Raw genomic sequence first — 11223 nt, forward strand, 5'->3', positions numbered from 1 at the left:
TGCATGAAAAAAATAACCTTTTTTTTTTTTTTCTTAACAATAATTAAAACTTTTAAGTTAGTTTGCTTTTGCACCAATTCTTAGCATAACTAGAGTTAGTAGTGCTTTGGTTTAATGCAGCTATATTCCCAAACCATCGTGCCGTTATGGCATAAACAAAAAGTACCCGAATGAGAGCAGGCCAGAACGGGGATGTCAGAGCTGCAGTGGGTCAGGACAAAGAGAGCGGACGGACAGAGTCTTGCTGGCCTTGCTAGCGCGGTTCAAGAAGAACTGGTTGAGAGGTGGGAGCAAACAACCAAGGGTGGTAACTTCTTGAATTGTTCCAGGTAGATCCATTTACAAAGTGTCAGCCTGAGTCCTGATGTGTGCCCAGTCCATTGAGACTGCTGCTTGTTTGGCTAAAATTTTGGCGCTACTAATTTAAACACAGCCATTAAAGAGAGCAGTATAAAATTGCGTTTGGGTCGTAGGAGGGTTGGGCAGAGCACTGAAAGGAATGAAATGAAATGAAACCCCTTCACAGGTAACTGCACCTTGGGCTTGCATAATGCAAAGCTGTTGTTTTATCTTCACATCTGACATGCCACTGGCCTTATTTGCAGAAAGCTGACCTTGTGTCAAACAAGATGATCTGACTGACATTTTCTATTTCTGGAAATGATTAATCTGTTTATAAAAAGTTCAGTTAAGAAAAGCCTTGAAGTTGCCTTCTACATTTTCATTGATTTCTTGAAGATTGAGTTACATTTCCCATTTGTTAGAAGATGTAGAACTTGCTATTCAAAGAAATGCTGCTCCCAGTGCTCTGGCACATATGATGACAGGACGGTTGCACTTGCGGGTTACTTGCCTTCAGCAGCCAGTTTGTCTCAGCACCATGACACAGCTCTCCATAACAAACAGAAGCCTTTGAGCTCTAAATGTGCTTGAAAATTTGGGAGTGGAATACTAGCAAAAAACATTGCCATGCCCCAGACTTTTATAAACCCTATGTAGAAGTTCCATTTGTGTAAGCCTGTTGACTACGTTGAGAGCATTCACAGGCACAGCTAGATCTCCTGGACCACGTCCTCTACAGAGAAGCTCATGTCTTGTCTGAGGCTTACAGATTTGTGTAAGGAACTGAGCTCCTGCAGTATTCGTGAGCAGCTGTAGCTGCATTTTTGCTTTCATATACTGTCTAGATAATACTCACATCTCCTCAATAGCCATGGGATGCCTTCTTTGCCCCACAAAATGGCAATATGGGTTCTCTTCAAATTTGTTTGCATTTTATTTTTTTCCAGCTTGTTCTGAGCTATAAATACTCTCAGGATCCATTAGGCTCACATCAGATACATTTGTATTTCCCCCTCTTTTGGCGTTCCAGTTCTCAGCTGAATCAGATAAGCAGATCAGTCACTGCTATGTCAGCAAAGAAGAGCAATGTTGTACCTTAATATTTGTCATCATTACCCAACACACCCAGGCAGAGCAAGCTGTGAGGAATGCAGGTTTTCATGCTTTATCAGCTGTAACTAAACATCTGGTTACAAAAAAAATGAATCACTCAAAGTTAATGAAGGTTATGATTTCATATAATCCTTTTCAAGCAAAACAAATTCCATTGGAAGAATATAATAGATTAACTGTGGAACTGAATCAATTGAGGTTTTGACATCACTGTTATTTACAACCCATCCATTTTCCATTCTAAGCTCAAACTTTGTTTTGTCATTGCCAGCAGGGCTTTTGCATTTCTTTTTAAATGCACTCTTAAATGCCTTCATTTTGTAGTTTCCTAGAAACATAACCACTACTCTAGCTGCGAGTTCAAACAAATTAATTCAGTTTGTACTACTGAAACACTGATTTAACAAATGGAAAAAAAAGACTTGTATTCTTTAAATTCAGGCATTGTGCATCATAGCGTTCTTGACATAGGGTCCAGCTGCAGACGTAGTGTGGCCTTCAGCAGATCGCATCAGCAGATCTTAAATATTTTACAAACGTTAGGAAGATCTTAGCAATGCCCTGCTGGGATGAGGAAGGAAGTCTTAATTTCCCTTCCGCAGATGGAACTGGGGCACACACTGCAAGTGGTGTGCAGTGCTGGGAGGGGTGGGAAGAGCTGAAGCGGGCAGCGTTGTGTTAGGCAGGAGGACATCTTCCCCCAGGGACACACCGTCCAGGAGCAAAACGCCGCCCTGCTCCCCGGCAGGGTGCTCGGGAATCCCTGCAGCCATGCCTGCTTTTTTCCATGCAGTTCCCTGGCCTCATTGGCTTAGCCCAGTTTCCTAAGGAAATGAGGTTTATGTGATTATACTCCCTTCAGTATTGTGTGTTTATCTGTGTGCCTGTCTCCCTTGTCCCCCTCCCCACTGCAAGAAATTGTCCGATTTCAACCAAATTTGAGAGACAAGTAGAAGTCCCAAAGGAAGATCCATTTCCCAAGGTCTCTGTGTGGAGGAGAGAGGAGGAGATAACTCATTAGTGTGCTGACGGAGGCAGGAGCAGCTGCCTCGTTTTTCCTTGGTAGAAATAGGAAAATCCACACAGGCAAAAAATGTTGGAAAACGGGAATGAAAGGCAAAACCCCAAGTGACTGTTGACCAAACCAAACCCATCCTATGGCTCCACCCTGTAATTGCATTTCCAGCCATCGATTCCCAGTCCAGGAGGAGTTGGGAATAAGCAAATTTGTCCAGACATCTGTCCTTGCTTTTATTGAGTAAAAAGAGATTGTCATGAGATGGAGGCAGGTGATTGTGGAGAAGTACGGTAGAGCATCAAGGAAAAAGCTCCTGCGAATGCACACGCACTGCTGGGCAGTCAAGGGCACCCCAGTACTATGTGTGTAGCTCTTCAAGCTGTCAGCAGAAATAGTGGTGCACAGACTAGTAAATGATGGAGCTTCTCTTTGCTACCCATCATGACAAATGGGAAAAGGAGGGAGATATTTCATGCCGGAGCTCTCTAGGAGGTGGCTGGAATTAAGGAAAGAGCAAAAGAGAGGACAGGCAGTCTGACAGCACTGCCCTGGCCTGGGCAAAACCAGCAAACCATAGCAGAGCAAAATAACAGAACAGTAGTCTCTTGAATTGAAAAGGGATGCACAAGTGCTTTAAAATCACCAAACATGTTTTCCTGGCACATGGGTGACAGAATTTTGGGAAGCATGGCAGGGGAAAAGTGTTTTAATGTTTTAATGAAACCACTGACTTTTATTCACTGTCAAATTATGATTTACCTAAATGTAACCTAGGCTACTAATTTCATTTTTAAAAGCAAAACTGAAAAAAAACCCCTGCCTGCTTTTTAAGAATGCTGCTCTCTGCACCCCTGAGTCTGGGATTTAGCAGACTAATGGGATCAGTCATCCCCTACTTAAATACATCCTGGACAGCATTCACAGGAATGTCGTTGTTTGTGTCCAAAATGCGCTGTCATCCTCTTTTTAACATCTCTGAAAATAAGTGAAGATCATGGCAACTGCAGACAGTGCCAGGTCTTGCTTGGCAGGCCGTGCCATCCGGGCATGCTTGCAGGGACATCTCTTCCATCATGCTGGCCCATGTCCCAGGAAGATCAGCTCTCCTTGACCTACCCCTCTAGCTTCTTCTAGGCTTGCGATTTAGTGACCCCACGTTCAGTGTGCCCAAACTCTTCCCTGCCCATCACTGGTGACAGTCTCAGGCATCAGCCCTGCACTGTGCTGGTCCCAGTGCCCTTGTTGGAGTGGGCGAGCAACAGTCCTGAGCGCCTGGTAACAGGCAAAGCCTCCCTGGGCAATGGTGGGAGTAATGCGTTGGCATCCAGCCTGTTGGAGAAAACGCTTCTTGAGTCTCGGCAAACTCAACTCAGCTGAAATGACAGATAATTTATCTTAAAAACCCTTTAGTGCTGGCTACACAGCGATTCAGCTTCTGACCCCTAATAGTAAACTGAAACTCCTAAGTGGAGAAATCCCACTGGGCTCAGTTCTGTCCTCTCATGCTGCAATATAAATCCAGGATAGTTTGCTTTAAGGAATCTGAGGACAGAATGAACCACTGAGCATTAACTGAAATTAATCGTTTGGTGGGGAAGTACAAAAATAAATGGATTCAGGATCTTTCTGGAAGTAGAACATGAGCCACAAAAATAGAGATGCTTTGACAGCCACCTTTTTGTTGGATCAAGTTTCACATCCTTCCAAACGACACCCAGTTGTCTTCTCTGGGTAGCAGAGATCTCCCACTTCTTTTACAAAGCTTCCAGGACTTATCTATTTTTGGTTTTTCCCAGCTGTTGTAAAATCTGTTATCTTTAATGTATTACCCTGAAAAACAACACACCTTTGAGAAGGCCAGTGGACTGTGACATAATTAGATGCAAAATGCACATCTAAAAGCTGTTTACTTCCTGTAACACTAGGATAACTACTAATGAATCACCGGCTCTGGGGATTCTCAGTTTGTAACTGGATACTCCACAAACTTCTTATCAGATCAACAATGATTTCTGTCAAAAAAGGGAAAAAAAAAAAAAAAGAAGAAAAAGTGGGGGTGGGCAGGGTTTTTTCCCCTGAAACCAGAGTTTAGCCTATATGCACCAATTCTAAAGCATTTTTAGCATGTCAGGCAGAGTAGTCATGGTGAGTTTGAAGGGATAAGAGAAGATAAAGTGTATCAAAGCAGGATCTGACACTCGTGATGCTATGCAGACCTTTCTTTCTGAGAGCATCTCGCAGACTGGACTGACAGCAGGGATTAATCCATGCAATGGCAATAAACAATAGTTGAAGTGGGGTTGAGGCCTAACACCTGGATGTTATGTTACCATCAGTAAAGAAGCCTGTTTCATGCTGGGGATGAATATATATGATTCTGACACTGTTGCTTTCTCAGCGACAGGTAAGACTTCTCAGACCTCTTTTGTGAAAGGATTTTTTTTTTTCTTTTTGCATGTGAGAAAGCTGCAGGCTGTCTGATTCAAATTCAGTGCTTTAGCACGTTTTCCATATGACCCTTGTTGCCAGGTATGAACAGCTTAAATGCATGGACTGGCATTTTATCTTTATCTATAGATGCATATTTATTCTTTTTAAATCAGTCCTGCTAAATCCGAGGATCAAGCTTTCCCTTGCTGGGCATTGTCTCTAAGTTGTCGAGGTTGTCCCAAGGGGTATAGCTCAGTTTCCTATCCAGGACAGTGGGGACGTTCTCCCAGCAGCTCGGCGGTGCCCATCCAGGGGCGCATCCTGCACCGGGAGCCACCAGGGCCATCATGTTGCATTGTCCCCAGCAGAACCGAGTTTGTCACGTCCGCTCAAGCGTGCCGGCACCGCGGAGGGCCGAAGGAAGGCAAGCATGAGGAAATCTTCCCTTATCAGCCTCTCTCTAGAGACCTTGCCAAAATTTATGTAAAGAATCTGAAAGGCCTTTAAAGGACACAGAGAGGTTGAAACTTATCCATGCACCAGGCGGTTCTCAGGAAGTTGTGGTGCAGCAAAACCTTACTAGGAAGTTCACCGGCTGGGGGCTTTTCTCCATTTTTTGACCTCATTTACTCTTGTGCATTATCTCTGACTCCTCAGGGTCAGCCTATGTAGGTCAGGGATTCATTGACATGGATGTTCATCTCTCTTTTTTTCCACAAAAAAAAAGGCAGGGGGGAGAAAAGAGAAAGTGGGTTGGACAGACTGACAGAAGGCCCCAACAACCATGTCCAGAAAGCGATCTGGTGAGAGGCCATGAGTGCAGGCGTGAGAGGGGGCATGAAGGAAAAGAAAAATGCTTCAAGGGACCTTTTGGGCCAAGTAATGAAAACACACCTGTGGGAGCTCTTGCACTGATCTGGAAGTACTTCACCTTGGTCTTCCCAGTACACTGGGACTTCCCAGTACCTCACCTGGTCTTACCAGCCTGAGAGCAGACAACTGGAGACATGGCAAGCAAAAAGCTCCAGCTCCCTCCCCTTCTTCACTTGGCAGACTCTCAGTTGTTTACACATAAGACTTTATCAGCCAGAAAACTTCCAGGCAGAAGTTTCTGTGGAGAAGCAGAAATGTCACTGAAGGTTTCTCGGTGAAACACTGCCTCCTCTTGGATCCAGATCTGTGTGCTGAACTGGGAAAACAAAATGTTCCCACTTTGAGTGCTGGGACTCAGAAAAAGACACATGTGTCTGAAGGTGCCATAGGGTTTGAAGTCTCAACAGCAGGCACAGAAATGGCTTTAAAAGGCCTTGTTATTTTATAGTGTGTTTTCCAGGCAATAGAAAGGATGCTCATCTCCTATGACGTGCTTTATGAGGTTACTCAGATGATGGACTCTGATCCACGTTCCATGTGCCACATGCACCAAATTCCCAAATATCATTTATCATGTAGGTCATTGCCCAGTTTCTTGGCAATGAGCTGCCACTAGTCCTGGCCATGGAGGTGGCACTCACCGCCTGGCTGGCCAAGGAGACACGGGGCTAGAGTTCTTCCAGCTAGCTGGCTTCAGTGCAGTTATTTGGAGAATTTAATTGTCCTAGTCATGTACTAGGATATCTCTTAAGAAAAAAAAGGGAAACATGATGCATTTACCAATTTGTGCTTTGTTGCAAACTTGTTTTGCATTCAGCAGCACTAGACTATGTATTGAAGGTCCGATTGCGAAGTCGCTTGGCCAAGATCAAGAAAGATTTTGCTTAGGAAACTGGGGAATTAAATCCAGATTTCCCAAAGCCATGTGCTAACTCCATCCTGCCAGTCTGGACTCATCCACACTGAATATAAATCAACATTTAACAAGGGACAAGATCGCTTTTGACCATAGTTATCAAGAGGTACAAATGGCTATTCCACTTTCACCTATCTTATCTAGCTCTTTCTAGCTACACAGTCCTTCATCAAAAATAGCACGGGGAAATATCAGATGTGACTCCTTTGTGAACTAACTGTTCTGTCTGTGTCAGCTCCTGCAGAGCCATTCATTTAAATAAGTAGCTATGATTATTTTTTTTTTTTCTTCTATCCCTTTCTCTGCCTAGACAGATACTTAACACAGTTTTCCTTCCTTCCTCTGCTAGCTGGCTGGTGTATTTAGATGTTACAGAAGAGATTTCATACACTTTGAATGCTTGCAAGGGCCAAAGTCTGAGGCTGGTAACCAGTCAGGTGTCTGGAATACAGAAGTCAGTCTGTCTAATTCAGTCCCACTCATGTATTACTGGAAGCCTTTCTGCTAAATTCGGGCTTACGATCAGCCTGTTAATGTTTACAATGTGGCTCTTTTGGAATAGATGGGAAGGATTTGCAAAGTGAATGTGCCTATAAAATCTCTTATTTACATGCATCATTTGAGTGATTGTGTGTGCAGAAGGACAATGACGTGAGTTGTTTCCTATGCAGTGTATTCAGCAGTCTTTTTCATGCAGCACCGTGGGCACAATGGGTTTTTAGGGGCATTCATCAGTGCCCTCCGCTGTAACCTGCCTCACAGAGTTTATAGCAACTTGATTTCAGAGAGTGTTAGATTTCCAGAGGGGAAAAAAAAAAATGCATCAAGGCTTGGAAATCTGGCCAGGTAAGGGATTGCTGTAGCACCTGGGTGGCTGCTCAGCCTGGCAAAGGGTCTTTGGAGCGGTGAGGAGTCCCATCCGCCACCCTCTGTCTGATGTTTGCACCTCTTCTGGGTCTTGGGGTATTTTTTTGCCCAGGTCCTTTATGCATTTAAAAACCTGTTTCTAGAAACAAAGGCCACGCTTGGGAAGGGAAAGCCCTTTCTAAGGTTATAAACAGGGAAATATCTTCTGGGTGAGAGCCAGATTCAGCCACAATTAAGTGGGAACCACATTGTGAAAAATCTAACGGTGAAGCAGAAAGAAGACCCTGTCGATGTGGGGTTTATCCTTGGCTCTTTACCAAAATGCGTCATAGCTTAGGTACCCACTTGCACCTTCCTCCTCTCCCGGCCTTTGCCTGTCTTGTCCTTCCACGAGGACATGAGGTCAGTGGCTTTTTCTCATTTACGTAAGCTGAACAGGGCCCAGCACACAGAGGCTGATCTGAAAACTCTGGAAGTTACTGCAATACAGATAACGTATTCACAATATTGGCTGACTGCTTCATATAACAAAGCTTTTAGGCTAAAGAACACCAATCAGTAGAAATATGCAAATCTTGCTCACAAAACTTTATATATTTATTTCTTGATCCAATAACAATATCGCTTCACAGGTCTACAACATCTTTTTATCTGAGTGTTCCAAACTGCTGTTAGAATATTAATTCCTAAGGTCTCACAGCAGGCCTGAATGGTAGGTACCCAGCTTGTTGACTTATGTCCATTGAACTACAGTGTTAAAAAAAAAAAAAAAAAAGCAAAATAAATCTGCATTCAGTTGTAGCCGGTGACGAAACCCACTTGTCACCGCAGCAGAAATTAACCTTTTGTCACCAACTGTTAACAGGAGGGTTGGAAAGACGCTGACTTCCTAAACTGCGGAAATAGCTGAGAAGCAGCAGTACTCTGACATCTGAATTTTAATACACTAACCCCTTAGGAAGCTTATCAGAAGGGTAGGGGGAAGTATTTGTGCAAAATGCTTTTATTTGACTGTTTTCTCTCCATTCAGGAAGAGTAGTTGCCCTAACAATGGCACGAATCTAGTGTATCGGTGAGTTGTATCCCTTGAACTCCAACTTACGGAACAAAAGACTTCTAAGAAGCATCCATGCAGCAGATGTTTAGTTATCTGAAGTGTCAGAATGCCAATTAGATATTGAACATGGCAGGAGGAGGGTGGAGTTTCCAAAACAAATGAATGATGAATAGGAACAGTTCCCGAGTTTGGTCTAAAGTCCTGCTGTTCTTTTGTAAAATGATTTGTGGCAAATTTGTTTTGTCACTGAGGCATAGTTCCCCTTCAGGATTTAAGTGATTTTTATAATCACTCCAAGGAAACTTTAAAAAAAAAAAAAAAAAAAAAAGAAAAGCAAGAGAAAGAATATGAGGATAAAATGCCCTATTTGTTATGAAGAACAGGCTCTAAAAATGAACATGATTTAAAGTGTAACCAAATAATCCTGTCTTCCATGTGGTTCATACATAGGGGCTACTCCCCCACAGTGAAACCCTAGCCTTGCATTGAAATAGAAAGGGGATTCTCTTTCAGGGGGGAGTGAGGGTCAAAACTTGAATGAATTTAGTGAAAATTGTTTGTTTCAGAGGTAAAATTTTAGACTTTGTTGCTACTCAGTGCCAGGGTAATCTTGCACATGGCAGCATGAAGGGGGTTAAAAAAGATCTACTAGGTTACAAAATGCCTCCATAGCTGACTTGCATTTTTATTGTCATTGACCTCAGTAAATCATTGTTAGAAATTAATATAACGTGGGCATTTTTAGTTCAGCGTTTTATGTGGCATTATGTTTAACATAGTCAGCCCTGACTTGCAAAATGCTCTAGATTATTCTTGCTTAATAGTTGCATGCAACTTGTAAATGGACTTAGGACAACTAGTTTTGCGTGTGTGTCTGTCAAATAAGAATAATACTGGACAGTATAAAATACCAGGCAAAACAGCAGAGAGGAAATTGGACTTGCATTGACTTAAATAAGCAAGTGCTGTGACAAAATTGTTTAGTTCTCTTTTGACCTTTTGAGGTCACGTTTGACTATTTATGCTATCTCCTAATGCTCTACTTCTCCCTGCCTGGTAACAATTATGTGTTTATGCTGTTCTTTGCCTTCCCAGTTGGTATATTAAACAATCACTAATTACTGCATAAAAATATACATTCCTATTTTTGAGCTTCCTGTAAACACCCATCTACTTCCAAATACTCTGTTTAAAAAGCTGAATGAAAAGCTGCGTGTTTTAGCCATGCTGGTTGATTTGTTTAAAACAAAGGCATAGAAACCAAAATATTAAAAATTGGCATCAATTGGGGTTTTTTCCATCCAGATATGGGATAAATAGAGTGAACAACAAAAAATATTTTTGGGAGGAAGGAGTTGAATGATGCAGGTAGATTGAGATTTTGTTTACAGTGGTGTGAACAGAGGAAAAGCTCAGCTGAACACAGTATTAACAGAGGGTTTGTGATCATCTTTAAGTGTAGTATTTGGCCCTCTTTTCTTAGGTGGGGAATTGCTAAGAAAACTGAGTATAAGCCCTCTCTTACTGTCCTGCGTATGGCAGTTATTGTCAAATTCTGTGGAAAAGGCAGTAAGAATTAAGGGTCTCAGGGCTGTCTTTAAGAGTTTGATGTTATAAAGTGCTGAGTGAGTTCTGCTGCTTTCAGAGCTTTCCCAACCCCATTGGGTTCTACAGATTTTACTTAATTCAAAAGGCCACCAAGCCAAAGTATAGCTAACTTAAGGTTGGATCCTGATGCTCGTATTTATGCACTTGAGTGAAAGAGATTTGATATTTAAAATATTTGGAGATTCCCTCTTCCACTAACCAGCTGTTACCAAATACTTTCAGAAAATATTGATTATAAATTTTCATGGGAAGTACCCAGCCACTGTAAAATCTGATTTTTTTGGTTTTTTTTTCAGTTGTATGTCCTCTAGTTCAATGCTGTAACTTGAAAATAATTCAGGCAATTTATTGTTGCTACCATTGAGAGCCAGATTGAGCAATTCCACCCAAGTTGGTATTTCGATGCATTTCTATAAGGCTGTTAAGCACCAAATAGGTCACGCGCTTTGCCCACCTTGTTCTTTGTTGTAATGCTTAAAAGCATGAAAGTCTTAAGGAAAATTGTTTACGAAATACAAATTCTTTTCTTGCACTCCTAGTTTATGAACTCTACTTCCAAACTGAATATTCCTTTAGAGAAATTAGTTTGCGAAAATGGAAATGCTGGATGAATCATCTACTTTCTGGGTAGACTTGGTCTTTCTGCATTTACTTTTAAAAATGTACGCAAGGGCAGATTGTTCAAAGTGAGTCTTTATGGAGTCTAACTAGCTCAAACATGTCTCATTTTCCAGTTAACCACATAAACAAATCACCATTGAAATCTGAACACGTCCCTTGCTGTCTTGTACTGAAATTAAATCAACACTGTATCCTTTAATAGATCCTCTTGGTACTCCAGAAGCAGCAAACAAAGCGATATGATATGCGTACCCCAAATTAAGGACACCAACATAAACTGACAGAATCTCTGCGCTCGATGACGTTACAGTACGTAAAGCAGTGAAACGGGACAGGAAAGCCATTTCCCATGCTATTTCCTTTTTTCCTGCTCTCTGC

This window comes from Egretta garzetta, unplaced genomic scaffold, assembly GCF_000687185.1.
Source record: "Egretta garzetta isolate BGI_Z169 unplaced genomic scaffold, ASM68718v1 scaffold188, whole genome shotgun sequence".
Classification (NCBI taxonomy): domain Eukaryota; kingdom Metazoa; phylum Chordata; class Aves; order Pelecaniformes; family Ardeidae; genus Egretta; species Egretta garzetta.